Source organism: Ailuropoda melanoleuca, chromosome 1, assembly GCF_002007445.2.
Source record: "Ailuropoda melanoleuca isolate Jingjing chromosome 1, ASM200744v2, whole genome shotgun sequence".
In the NCBI taxonomy this organism is placed as follows: Eukaryota; Metazoa; Chordata; class Mammalia; order Carnivora; family Ursidae; genus Ailuropoda; species Ailuropoda melanoleuca.
This window is the reverse complement of record NC_048218.1, coordinates 51,966,681-51,981,200: the sequence shown is the minus strand read 5'-3', so window position 1 is coordinate 51,981,200 and position 14,520 is coordinate 51,966,681. Positions and strand designations below refer to the sequence as shown.

Genomic DNA, 14,520 nt, shown 5'->3' with positions numbered 1-14,520 from the left:
TGATCAAATATCCATTGAGTATTTACATTTCCCGGATTATCCTAGAAATAGTCTCTCTTGTACTTGCTCTCTCTTCGTTCTCTCTCTTTTTTATTTCTTCCTATTTCTTTTGCTAAGGATCCAAATCAAGTGTGTACTCTTCTTCCCTTCCTGCCCTGGTGGTATTGTTGAAGGCACCAGGTTTCTTTGTCTGGGCATTTCCCACAGTTTGGGTTCTGCTGATGACAGCCTGGCAACATAGCTTAATCTGTTTCCCTTTCTTCTGTATTTCCCGTAAAGAGGTACAAAAAGCTGGAAGTTTATGCAAACTTAGTTTGGGGTTTTTTCTTTTTGTTTTTTGGGGGTTTTTTTGTTTTGTTTTGCTTCGCTTCGTTTTGTTTCGTTTTGTACTTGCATTAGAAGGTACACAATGCCTGGTTGGATAATATCTTTGGATATTATTAACTACTGATGATGGTTGCTTAGGTCAAAACCAGCACTTCTGAAATGACGTCCCTATTTACTGAAACTACTTGGAAAATATTACATAAAAAATAATGAATCTGAGATGTTGGATATGCTGTTATTCAGTTTGAGGTCCTCCTGATTGCATGGAAGAGCAATTCCCTTGGGTTGGCCCAAATAACGGGTGCACAGTCGTCTGTGGTCATGTAAGAATCGTGGACCCAGGCAAACTTCCCTTCATAAAACAGCATTATGGAAACTTGTGTTTCAGTTTAAAAAAAATGAGGAGGGGGGAGATGGGAACTCCAAGCATCACTGTGGCAAAAATCGTTATTTATAGTGTTAAGTGTAGAGCTACAATACTTAAATGGACACGTACAAATGCAGCATGGGAGTCCATCGAGCTCTTGGTCAACAATCATGCCATGGGCCGTCACCAGTGCGGTGTTCACGCTTTTGCATCACGGTAGCACCTGCGACCCACAGGTCCTTCCCTGTGCCCACACGATCTACTTCTCTATTGGTCATGTGAGTCTGCACATGTCCCCTAGCTAATCAAATCATGTTACATCTCATATATCATAGGAAACTCATCTATGCACACACATAGCAATACGAAACACAGGGATCTTGCAGGCATTTGGGGAAAGAGCCAAGTGTATGAGCAGACCTTCCAGGGGCATCATCTGGGTCCGAGGCAGCTGCTGGGACAAGAGTAGCCACTGCTAGCGCACCTCTGTGTGTTCAGTTCTTTTTCGCTCTGTGCACTTCTCTTCCCAGATAGACTAGCTTCACGATGATTTGCTCTGCATATCTCTGTGGGCGAGACAGGCATTAGAATGGCCAATACATCCAGCAGACACTTTCAAACGTTTTTGACTTCCATTTAATAAATTTTCATCATAACCAAGTGCACACAAACACGTAGTTGTGTAGGTGAGTGTGCACGACGTGCTACAGAAACAGAGTGTGCACACGTCCACAGGCATACATCATCATTCAGACTCAAGTTTCACACGCTATCATCCTTGCTTTGTGTGAGATACTCTGATTTTTAAAACTCTGTTCCTTTGTTTAAAAACTGTTGAGTGTGGCCCACTAAATTGATTTCAAAACCCACTGATGGGTCATAACTTTCATCTTGAAAAGCTATACCCTAGAGTGAAGGTAGAAATCAAAAGGCGTCACGAATAAAGTTCTTGGGAACTAGACTGATTCCAAATGTAAGAATTAAGACTCTTAGGGGACTGGCGTCTCCTGACACTGAATTCGAGCAGAAGCCAGAGCACGTTTGTGTCTGTCCCATAATAGGATGCTTCTATTTCAGGCTGAGGTGATCAGACAGCTCTTTGGTTGTCAGCTGTGATCAGGTTGATCCCGGGAGTGAGTCTATCAAGGACAGCAGTCCACCAGCCCTGCAAGCGTCTGGAGCTCAGCCTCTCCTATCGCTTCTGTGCTGGATCTGCTGTTCTCAACAATAACCACGCATCACGTGATCCCAGTTCTATTGTTCTAGCTCGACAGGGCACGCTGTGCCCTCTGGAGCCACGAAGGGGAGAAAATATTCCCGCCAATATTCCTGCATGATAAATTCTTCCACCTCTACATAAAACCCTGCTTATAGGGCTTGTCTTTTGGCTTTTTTAATGTCCCAGTGACGACCGGAGAACCGACTTGAAGACCAATACACCGCTGTGCAGCCAGAGTGCATTGCCCTACATTTTTCAACTCTTCTCTCATAAAGAACTCCCAGATGGGGGCGGGGTGGGGGGGCGGATAAGAGGAAAGGAAAACCCACACGGTATCAATAAGTTTACCCTGGAGATTTAGTCACTTTCTTAGCTAGTGTTTTCACAACATAAATTTTTTAGGCATTCTGCTTAGATTTTAAGATGTTTGGGTAGAAATCAAACTTCCCCCTGGCTTTTATTCAACACCACCTTCCAACACACACACACACACACACACACACACACACACACACACAGGAAGTGATTTCTATGACAGGGTTAATTTCTCATTTACTAGGAGCAGGGAGCTCTTTTTTCTCCAGAATATGATCAACTTAGAGGTGTTAGTGTATGAGTTTAATAATATTTTTGGTAACTAGAAAGGAGGAAATAACCCATGAGTCATGAAAAACCTGAAAAGCTTATTCTGGTGTTTGTTTATCTTGAACTAAATTTGCAGGGAAATAAAATCACTCTGGCAGCTAAAACTGCACACTCACATTCTTTTGTATGAATTAATTATACTTAACTGCTCTGTAATGTCCTGATTAATTATTTCCTGTTCCAGTCGGTTGATTGTGCATTTTTGATACAAAACCTGCATCATGATGAGAATCTTGGACCTATTTCTCCTGTTGCTTGAGGCCCCCGTAGAGCTGATTTGAAAAAGTAGCTGCAAAGGAAGCCATGTCTTCATCAGCACCCGAGGAGGGCCGAGTCAGCACAGGGGGGGCGCGTGGCTGTCCTTTGGGCCCAGGGCACAGGACCACCACTTACACGCAGGCAGCAGGGCGATGGAGGATTTAATGCCGCACTATTTGTGAGAAGTATAACCATCACCCTGAACAGACACTGGGTACTTGTCTTTCACCTACAGGCTTTCTGATGTGTCCGGAGTGATAGAGCCGTAGGAGGGGAAACTCTTCTCTTCTTCCCTTCTAGGTTCTTTGGCTGGGCTAATAATTAAATCAGCAGATTAACAGGAGGAAAAAAAAAGTTAATTTCATACGTACGGGAACTCATACGTACGGGAACCGCAAAGATATGAGGCTCTCAGACAGGCAACTGAAGCTCATATGTAATCTGAGCTAAGGAGAAGGGGTTAGGGTTCTGGGACTGCAGAGGGGAGGAAGAAAATTCACAGAAAGCTGAGAAGGGCAAATGCTTAGTACACACGTTTGCATGCCATGCAGGGGAGTCTTTCTGATATAAAAAGTTATCTCTGGGAATCGGAAATAGCTCTTTTCTTGGTCCAGGCCCTCTATCTAAATTATTTTAAGCAGTCAAGGGAGAGGGAAAGGAAGGAAGGAAAAGAGAAAGGGAGGGAGGGAGGAAGGAAAGGAAAGAGTGAGGGTGGGAGGGAGGGGGTGAGGAAAGGAGAGAGAGAGAAAAAAACAACTCTTTCTGAGTCTATTAGGACTTGATTGCCTTCAGCTCAAAACTGTTTATGTGCCAAAATGGTGTATTTTGACATCCCATGCTCTGCTCCATCTCAGGGCTCTAGAAAGCAGGGTGGATTGCTGGGTAGGTCCTGGAAACAGAAAAAGCTGAGTATATCAGTTTCTTATTGCTGCTACAACAAATGACCCCAACCTTAGTGGTGTCACACAACACAACTTTGTTATCTTACAGTTCTGTATGGCAGAAATTCTAATATCAAAATGTCAGCAGGGCTGTGTTTCTTTTAAAGGCCCACGAGACAGTCTGTTTCCTTGCCTTTTCCAGCTTCTAGCAGCTGCTGGCCTCCTTGGCTGGTGTCTCCTTCCTCCATCTTCATAATCAGCATCTTCCACCTCCCTTTTCCTCCGACTTCTTGCTTCTGTCAATGCATCTCTCTCTCCCTTCCCTGGCCTTCCATTTTCCCCATAAGGACTCTTGTGATTACACTGGGTTCTGATAACCCACAGCAACCCCACCCACCGCCTGTCTCAAAATCATCAATTGCATCAGTCCCTTGGCTGTGTAAGGTACATGGTCACATGGACATCTATGTGGGGGGTGCTATTATTCTGCCTTTCACATTGAGTATTCAGGCTCCGAAGGAGCCTGTGTAGGTCAGGCTGGAGCTTGTCGTGGTAGAACGGTGCTTAGCCAGATGGCACAGGCACCAACCAGCAAGAGGGTGGAGCAGAAGTCAGCAGGTCTGAGCTCTTATCTTGGAGGGGTGACTTAAGCCATATGCGGAAGTCACGCTGCTATTTACCTGATCAAAGATTGATTTGCTATTTACCTGATCAAAGATTGACCCCTAGAGCTGTTACTACAACAAGCCAAGATACTAAATTAGCTCATAAATGTGAAGTGAGGACAGGAGAAATGTGACACCAAGAACCCGAACAATGAGAACGCCATAGAGGTAAATTACTGAGATCAGCCAAAAGGGTTGATTTTTTTTGAAGCTGTGCAGTAAATGGGTTAATCCCAAGCTACAGTTAGCATTCACACATTTGAGGGAAGAGTATGAGGCTCAGGAAGGTTAATAAGCTTTGGAGCAGAGAGGCACAAAGAGGTCAGGGTAGGCCAAGCCTCCTCCTTGCCCCTCTTCCCTGGCAAACCCACTGAGCCTGTCCCCAACAAGAGATGGACACTTCAGACACAGGGCCCAAGGTCCCTTAAGTCCTCAAGTTGTGTAACTCACTGCTCTTTCCTCTGATCCCAGGCTCTCCATGAAACCCGGGCATAATTGGGCTTCCCAGGGAGCCCCCCATGCAGGGGGAGGGTGAGCTGTCAATCTCTGGTCTGCTGCCAGATCAACTCTGTCTCTCACAGAAAATTAACAAACTGGCACGCTGGCTTGCATATATTAATGCCTTGGGAGTTTAGCTAGCATGAATCAGCACCTCAAAGCTGTCACTCTTCAGTCTGCGTGACAGATAGACACTCTAATTTCTCATGGAAATGAGCAAACAGCTCTGCCTTTATATTTATTAATGCCTTGTGAGTTTAGTTAGCATGAGTCGATATCTAAACTCTGATCAGCTCAGGGGTCCCTGCAAGAGTTGAGCTGCAATAAATTCCCCAACATTTTCCTCTAACCTAAAAAGTCCCACCCTACCACCTGCCCCCCACCCTTATCACATTTCCCAACCCTCATCCTGGGCCACTTCCTTGCCCATCTCCATGGGATCCACTTACACAGAGTACCATGTGAAAGGCGGTCCCTGGGGTTGTGCAGAATAATTCCCAAGGTCCTTTCCAGGTTTCGCTTCAATGCTGCTCTTTTAAAGCCTCTCAGAACCCCTCAGGGCCCTCCAGGCCTTCCTGGTTTACTTCAAAGAATCCTGCAGTTCCCTTCTTGTACTTACCACCGTCATGTACCATCTGTCTTCCCCAGCGGGAAGCGGACCAGGTCCCCTTTCCTCCTCTTAGATGCTCTGGACTTAGCACAGCACCCAGCACAGAGTAGGTGCTCAATGCATCACTGTTGGCTGAAGAAATAGAAGCTGCCCTGACCTCCCTTCTTATGCCTCCTTTCAGCCACTGCAGAACGGAAAACAGATGCTCACACGCTGAAAGATTCAGGAGGAGATATTATAAATTAAGGGAAAGGTCACATTCAAGAGAAGACAGAGCACGGCTTTGCGGAGTTAACAGGAGACTGTCTTCCCAGGAGCAATGGAGAGACAGCCCCTGAGGATAGGCTGTGACAGGACAACCCCGTGGCAGCGACAGGGCAGCAATGAGGCATCTCTAACAAACAGCCGGCCATTTCTATCTGAATGTCCTGACATTACCACAGCTCACCATGTCCAAAGCAAGCTCAGAGTCTTTCCCATCTGGACTCCCCAGCGGTCCTATTTCTGCGCTTTTCCCAGGATCTTCACTTTGGAATTGTTTAAGATTCCCGTCTCATTAAAGTTCACACCAATTATTAAACCAACGACTCCTCTGGGTTTCTAATAGTACCATGGCCTTAATTCCAAGTCCACCGTGCTGCATACTGGCCAACTACAACAGGGTCTTGAGTTGGCTTCCTGTTTCTGGTCTCTCAGATTTTCTCCACCTGTCCTGTGTCTTGCATTCATAGAAAAAAAAAAAAAACACCCACTTTTCTAACCTCAACTCCTCTCTTTTCTGAAATGCCTGTAATGTCTCTCAGACGCCACACAGGCAGCAAACTGACCTTTGAGGTCCCGCACAGGCCCCGCAGCCCGCCGTCTCACATCTGAAGCCCTGATCTGTCATTCTCAGGCTACCTCTGCTCCCCCTCGGGGGCGGGCACAGCCCACACCTCTCCCTGTAGATGTCCATGCTTCTCCTGCCCCATCCTTCCGCTCGGCCTGGGCTGTCCTCCCTTCTAAACGCCACCTATTGTTGACAGCCCAGCTGGAGTCCCAAGACCCGTATGAAACTCCTCTCGATTATGTCAACCCACACGCAGAGACTCACAGAGCAGAAGCGTGTGTTGCGAGGACTTAGATCTGAGGGTGCAGCTCTTTATACGGCTCAGGAAACTGAGGCTGGCGGAGCCCCACCTCGCTCCCTCTACTATTCCTCAGGGCACCTCCTTCTCGGCTGCCTGCGTTCTTACTGCTTCCCATCTCCCTGATGGGGAGACTGGCTTCAGGAGGGCAAGGGAATCTACTAGGCTTTTTATGTAGCAACCTCAGCATCTCATTCTGTGGTTGGTTTAGAAGGCTCTCAACAAATACTTGCATGGAAAGAAATTCAGAGAAAGTGGGTTGTGGTGAGTACGAGTGCAGCAGCCCCCGTTATCTGCAGGGGACACGTTCCAAGATCCCTAGTGGATGTCTGAAACCACAGGTAGTACAAATCCTATGCACATTATGTTTTCTCTTGTACATACACACCTATGATTTTATAGATGAGGCACAGCAAGAGATTAACAACAATAACTAGTAAAATGAACAGTTACAACAATATACTGTAATACAAGTTATGTGAACACGTGGTCTGTCTCTCAAAATACCTTATTGTACTTACTCATCCTTCTCAAGATGACGTGAGATGACAAGGTACTTACGTGGTGAGATGAAGTGAGGTAAATGACATTGGGGCATTGTGACTTAGTGTTAAGCTACTAGTGGCCTTCTGAAGATATGTCAGAAGGAAATCATTTGCCTCGGGACCATGGTGACCAAGGTAACAGAAACCACAAAAAGTGAAACTGTGCGGGGGAGCGGGGGGGCTACTCTATAAGGAAATTCCAGTAAAGAGGAGAGAATTTCATTATGGGTACTTCCAATCAGTGCCAGGTGACATGGTGGCCTAATTCTCAGTGACCCATCCCATTTTTGATTGGTCAGGTAGCCTGGTCTGACATACGTCTCCTATGGAGCTAATCCCTCAGTCCCTGAAAAAGCTGACAACTGGAGGCTATTTGCTGAACAGTCTTCTCACAAGTTGGACAGTGTGATAGGTTAAATAATGGCTTCCCCAAAAGGTATGTCCCCCTCCTAAACCCCATAATCTGTGTTATGACCTTCTTCAGAAAAAGAGTCTTTGCATATGAAATTAAGTTAAGGACCTTGAAATGAAATCATCCTGGATCACCCAGGGAGACCCTACATCCAATGACAAGTGTCCACTTAAGGGATAAAGGAGCAGAAGAGACAGAGGAGAGGAGAAGACCATGTGAAAACAGAAGCAGAGACCAGAGTGATGCAGCCACTGGCCAAGGAACATGTGGAGTCACCCGAAGCTGGAAGAGGCAAGGACAGATTCTCCCCTAGAGCCTTTGGAAGGAGTCTCTCCCTGCTGCCACCTTGATTTCAGACTTCTGGCTTCCAGTAGTCTGAGAGAATAAATAAATGTCTCTTGCTTTAAGCTAACTGGTCCTTGGGAATTTGTTTCAGCAGCCTTAGGACACAAATATAAGGGAACCTGGAAAGTGCATCTGTCTTTCCACCCTGTCCACAAAAGCATTAGTGGAGCAGTCAAGCATAAAGGGTCATCCTAACTTGAAATAATGAGTGTTGAGATAGTTTTCCCAGAGTGTGCAGTGCACTCAAAGGAGAAGCACTTATCCAATCAGCACTAGAATGGGAGTGGGGCAAATGGAAGGGGTAAAGAGACAAGGCATAGGAAGATATTCACGGAAGGCTTCTGGAAGGAGGAGACCCTTAACCAAATCTTGAAGAATGAGGAGTTAGCTGGGTGAGGAAGCTGGAGGAGACGTCCCATGGGGGACGCAGTGCAGCGATCACTGTCAGAGAACCCAGTTTACAGTAGAAGTCCGGAGGCCAGACGTCTAGGTCTTTGAGGGATCAGGTCTCTGAGGGCTTTCTAGACCACATGAAGGACAGACTTTTCTCTTACAGGTGATTGTCAACTGGGGCAGTACCAGGGCTTGCCTGAGTAGGCGTGTACATTTCTTTGTTGTCACAACGACTAGGGGGTTTCTCCTGGCATGTAGTAGCCTGCACCCAGGGACATTTAACGTCTTACAATGTCGGTGGACTCTCCAGCCCAATGAAGAATTTCTTGTTCCTCCAAAACTTTCAAAAGAGTAGCATCATCTTGAGAAAAACTGTTGGTAATAATATGAAACCACTGAAGGGGTTTGAACAGGGAAGTGATCTGACCGGGCAGAGTGCAGACAGGTCCAGTGGTGCAATGGGAGGGTCCGATTCAAAAGGAAGGGAGTGACACCCTGAGAAAAATTAGGAGGCCACAGAGGACAGTGAAAGCATGATGAAGAGATGAAGACCCAAGCCAGCAGCAGCAGGAGGAAGGATGGCAGGAGGGGAAAGAGGGAGGGCATTGGGAGGCAAATTCAAGAGATATTTAGGTAAAAAATTTGAATTTGTATTTGAATAAGAGACGGAATCTCAGGTTTCTACTTCAAAGGTGTCATTAGCAGATATTTAGAATAAAAAGAGAGTTACCGGATCACAATTCAATTTGGGACTTTTTGATATTGAGTTGCCTATGAGAGAGTGAAGCAGAAATGCCTAATAGGCAATTGCAACCTAACAAAGGATGGTGTGAACGTTGTAATCTCTGAGTATTTTCAAACAGACCAGCAGAAGGTGATCTCCATAAGCGGACAATTTGAAGCCTAGAAAATTACTAGTCTCGCCCTGAATGGATTGGGTGCTTACAATTCCATGCCATTTCACAAGAATTTGATTCCCTTTTTATTTAAAGGACAAAAGAAACTCTTGACCTTCAAATGAAGGGCTTTGTTTGCGCTCAGATTAGTTTACAAAGGAAGATAAGCGCTCAGGTGCTCAGGGTTCAAGGTCTTATATAACAAGGAACTAGATTGGTTTTATGAAAAAAACAGTCGGAAGAAACAAAGCATTAGAGTGGAAACAGAGCGTTAGAGTGGTTTAGAGAGTTAACTAAGACCAGAGTAAATGTTGACTCCTGGCCTTTGAAAGAGGATTCTAGACTAAAGAAAGTGGTATTTCATTTTAAAACATCATTCTTTGTTGTGCTACTTGGAGCACTTGAGATGTTTCTATTAGTTTATGCTTGATTGTAAAAATAATTTCACTATTTTGCTTCAGTTTAGTGGGGGTAAAGTTTCCAGTACTGTTCATTTTCTTTAGCTACTTGTAGTCCATGAGAGCTCCCCAAAGTTCCAGGAGCTCCTTTCACCTCTCAGTCTGGTAGCTTTATATAAAACCCATGAAGGCAGGAACTAAATCTGTCTGGTTCATCATTGAATCTCCAATAGCCAGCATACTACTATGCCCATAGTAGGCACCCAGCAAATATTTGATTAAACAAACAAACACGCAAGCTTTCCTTCCAGGAGGTGAGGGAGATGGGCATTAAACCACTAACTACAGCAGTAGTTCCTGAATTGCTTTCTTTCTCTCTCTCTTTCTTTTAAAGATTTTACATATTTATTTATTTGAGAGAGAGTGGAGGAGGAGCAGAGGCAGAAGGACAAGCAGACTCCTCACTGAGCTCAGAGCCTGATGTAGGGCTTGATCTCATGACCCTGAGATCATGACCTGAGCTGAAATCAAGAGTCCAACGCTTAATGGACTGAGCCACCCAGGCACCCCCTGAATTGTTTTCTGATGAAGACCTCCAAGGGGAAGAACAGGCAGTTGTGCAAAAGGACAGTCAGTGGAATTGATCTATTCTGAGGAGAAGGTGGTTGAGGAAGAGTCACTCGAACTGTACTCTAAAGGCTAAGCCAGGAAGCCCAAGGAGCAGAGGAGGTGGACGTTGAAGTCCTAGGACTATGGATGACAGAGATGAGTGAAGTAAATAGGAGATTAGGAAAGAGAGACGTTGGGCTCTGCCAACCTCAATTTCCTGAGCTGTAAGGAGAGGCTGCACTCTGAGGTCTAAGTCCTTTCAACACTCAGTTCAGCTCTGTGAGTCTCTGTATGTGAGTTGAAATAATCAAGAAAAGTTGCATAAAGGCCTTGGGACTTCAGATGGTCTGTGAAGATAGATCTCTTGTTGGAAATACTCTGAACAAAATTACAGGATTAGAAAAGAGCATGAACCTTCTGGACAGAGATGCACACGATTTGCCTGTCCAAAAAGGGGAGGAGAAATTTAGAAATAAGAGAAGAGAAAGATTTATGGTAGAAAATATTAGGCCAAATTATTTACCAGGAACAGATAACCTCATGTAATTTCAGAACTCTCTGAGATTGGGACTGTGTTCTCTTATTGTCCTATCTTTTCCATTGAGAACATTGAGGCACAGAGAAGTAGAAGAACATGCCCAAAGACACATGGCGATTAAGTGGTGGGGCTGAGAATGTGATAGGGGCAACCGGACCCCCTGCTACCACTGGGAGGACAGGGGCATAGAGTCACAAGCAACCAGTGAGGTGCATTTCTTATCACAGTCCCGGAAGGTGCCTCACAGCATGATCTAGGTGTTTTGTTTTGTTTTTTAAGATTCATTTATTTATTTGAGAAAGAGAGAGAGAACCCGAATGGGGGAGGGGCAGACGGAGAGGGAGAGAATCTGAAGCAGACTCCCCACTGACTGTGGAGCCTGACACAGGGCTTGATCCCATGACCCTAAGATCATGACCTGAGCCAAAATGAAGAGTCAGGCACTTAGCCAGCTGAGCCACCCAGGTGCCTTCATCTAGGTTTTTACTTCCTTTCCCTCCAATAAGTTTGTAAGCCCTGTGCGAGCAGGAAGAGAGACTCTATCGTGGTTCCTATAATTTTTTATAGTTCTAGATCCTGGACAAGGACTCAACACTACATTTTTTTTAAAGATTTTATTTATTAATTTGACAGAGAGAGACAGCCAGCGAGAGAGGGAACACAAGCAGGGGGAGTGGGAGAGGAAGAAGCAGGCTCCCAGCAGAAGAGCCTGATGTGGGGCTCGATCCCAGAACGCTGGGATCATGCCCTGAGCCAAAGGCAGACGCTTAACGACTGCACCACCCAGGCACCCCTCAACACTACATTTTGATTAGAGAGGAATCTATTATACACTTGTGCCTGCCCTATGCAGTACTCCCTTCTGTCCATGTGTCACTGCCAGCTTGGCCAGAAGTGGACACCTGAGTCGAGGTCAGTCTGTGACTTAGAGATTAATTAGTGAGGACCTCTTTCCAACAAAAACAACTTCTATTAGATAGTATCTAGTAGATATTCAGAGAAAATCATCAGTCAATAGCAGGACGGAGGCCAAATGACATACTGAAAGAAGACAGAAAGCAAGAACTATAAAGCAGAAAAAAACAGAGTAGGGTCAATAAAGAGTCAACGAAGAAATTGAAACAGGAAGTAGCTGAATTTCCATCATAGAAAAAACTAGGACAGTGAAGGTGTGAATCCTAAGATGACCAGCTTCACAGGTATGTGACCTGCACCGTCTCATAGCTCTGAGCTCAGAAAAGCCCCCAACTTGCTATTTTTGTCTTAAAATTCTTAATAACTTTTAAACAAGGGACCCTGCATTTTTATTTTGTACTAGGCCATGCAAGTTATGATAATGAAGGTGATCACAACGACGACAATAAGTACTATTAAGAAAAAGAAAAGAAACAGAGAGGGGGACTTGGGCAGACTTGAGATTGAGAGGTGCTAATCTTGTCCTCTCCAGCCGTCTCCATCCTCAGTTCTCCAGGCCCACCAAGCACAGCCTGTGCAGGATTTTGTCCACTGCCTCTAGGGTAGTCTGCTTAGAACACAAGCCACTTCATTCTATTTAAAACCCTCCAATACTCCCAATGCCCTAAGGACAATGCTCCATGAGAGCATGAACTTGACACTCCATTCCATCTATCCTCATCTCAGAAACAAGGACAGGCTTGGAGCAATTCCATTGGTGCACCCTCTATAAGAGATAACAAATTATAACCAGGCATCAAATTGTTACCAGAGAAATATCTTCTCTCAGAGATTACTGCATGTGTTTGGAAAGCCTGGGATACTTGAACAGACAGGAGCTGATCAGGGGGATTGTGACTCTCTGGGGTGGTGGGGAGAGGATCAGACTCCTGAGGGGTAAGCTGAAGGAATAACAGATGATGGCTAGAATGAGATCTGAGGTCGGTTGAGAGGGACCCTATGAAGTAGGAAGATCCTAGTTACCAAAAACCTCTGTTTAGCTGAGTTGGATGTGATGTTTGGGGTCAGAGCTAAATTGTGACAAGGAAGCAAATGAGCACAGCCTCTTCTCCTGCACTTTTCCCAGGCACAGCTCAGCTTCTCATATAAATAAATGTTGAGTAAATATTTAAAGAACAAGTTTTAAAGGGTGCCAAGTATTGGACTGCAGGGCTAGACAGCACATTTCAGTCCAGCCTTGCTCACCTCGTGCTCTTCCTTCTGTCTGTCTGCCTGGCTCTCTCTGTCTTTCTCTATTTACCACTCTTTTCTCAGCCCTGGAAAATTCTATATCAGGGATTTCACAGAGGCTCTTTTCTCTGCCTAGAAAGCAGTTTCCTTCATTTGCATTTGTGCCCTGATCAGCCATGGGCACGATGCCAGGATCAGGTGGACAGAGGCAGTTGTATGGATGGCAGGTACAACTTAAAATAGACTTCTCTATAACTCTAAAAGGAAGACTTTGGGACTACAAAGAAGTATTAAAAAAAAAACAAACGATGGAATCTGGGTTTTTTTCTTGATGGACTGCAAGCCCCTCAATGATTGAGATTGTGTCTCCTCATTATATCTCTGCCCTCTGGAGGGGAGCAAAATTTGCCACCCCAAAATGTATCTCCTTGGCATGCAGATTATTCTTAAGAAAAAGAAGGCTCAGGAAGAATCTTTGACGTTTTCCCTAACTGCCTAAAAGAATTTAGACAGAAGAGCTGCTCCAGGAAGGGAGCTATCACCATAGACACTGACATTATGATAGGAACTAGTGGTGGTAGATGGGGAGGAAGCTGGCAAGCCCTCCCTATTTCATTGTTTCTGAGTGGCCCTGCAAGCATTTGTTTCCTAAACATTTACTCTTTTTCATCTTTTTGTGGATGGTCTTCCTTCTCTTTGAGGTTCTAGATGCTTTTCCACTTCTCCTTAGCTCAGGATGGCATATAAGTTGCCTGAATGCCTGTGGTCTTCATATTCTTATGGAACCTGTACATATGCAATTAAATTTGATTTTCTCCTGTTAATTTGTCTCATGCCAACTGAATTCTTAGACCAGTCAAAAGAATCTTGAAGGGTAGAGGGAAAACTTCCCTCCCCAACACTTCTCATTCACACCCCACCCTGCTCCTTCCCATAGTGGTGAGGAACACAGACTGAGGAATTAACTTCCCCTGTTGGATTCCTGGACTCACCACTGAGTGTTTATATGTCCCTGGGCACATACATAGATATAGATTTTGCATCATTTGGTTTTGCTTTTAATCTCTATGCTTTTATTTTCATCTATAAAGTTGGGATAACAGTAGTACAATACCAACTATAGAGCCAATAGGATTAAATGAGATAATTCATTACCTGACACCATACCTGCGTAAAACATTTTAATTATTAGTGCAGTGTCTGACACATGGTATTATTTTGAACACTCAACCCAATAAGTACTTAATAGATGTTCCTTGCATTGAATCGAATGCTAAATCCTCCTGCTAAGCTCTTATCACTGCATCCATACCTCTCTCTAACATAACTCATCGTCAGAATCCTATCTGAAGTCAAGAGGAGAATGAAAGGAATAATCCAAATGTTCCATTCCTACACCCCATAAAATATTTTGAATTGCAAACAGAAGCAGAATGTTTTCTGATGGAATACTCTTGTATTTTCTTGAAAGACTCTTTTAAAATATTCATCTTCTATACCTAAAAAGGGGTTCAGTTTTCAAAGCAGGTGGAAGATATTATGAAGTTCTCTGCTGAGCAGTAGAGGAGTGTCAGTTCATGGAAATTTATCATGTGCAGTTCATGAGGCCCCAGGGTCGTGATGTTGGCATTTAAACATTAGC

At 44.7% G+C, this 14,520-nt stretch overlaps 1 long non-coding RNA gene across 3 annotated transcripts in view; it reads right to left on the bottom strand.

The window, feature by feature from the left end:
* LOC117801861 overlaps positions 1-14,520 on the bottom strand; it is a 40,976-nt gene that overhangs the window by 4,424 nt on the left and 22,032 nt on the right. For 2 of the 3 annotated variants that reach the window (XR_004624625.1, XR_004624626.1), the window contains 3 exons: positions 2,952-3,130; positions 2,705-2,847; positions 1,115-1,260 (listed from right to left, as the gene is read on the bottom strand). This is a non-coding gene — a long non-coding RNA (uncharacterized LOC117801861). Of the gene's footprint in view, positions 1-1,114; positions 1,261-2,704; positions 2,848-2,951; positions 3,131-5,479; positions 7,167-14,520 lie in introns of those variants that run through there. The other variant, XR_004624627.1, reaches the window with a different exon arrangement.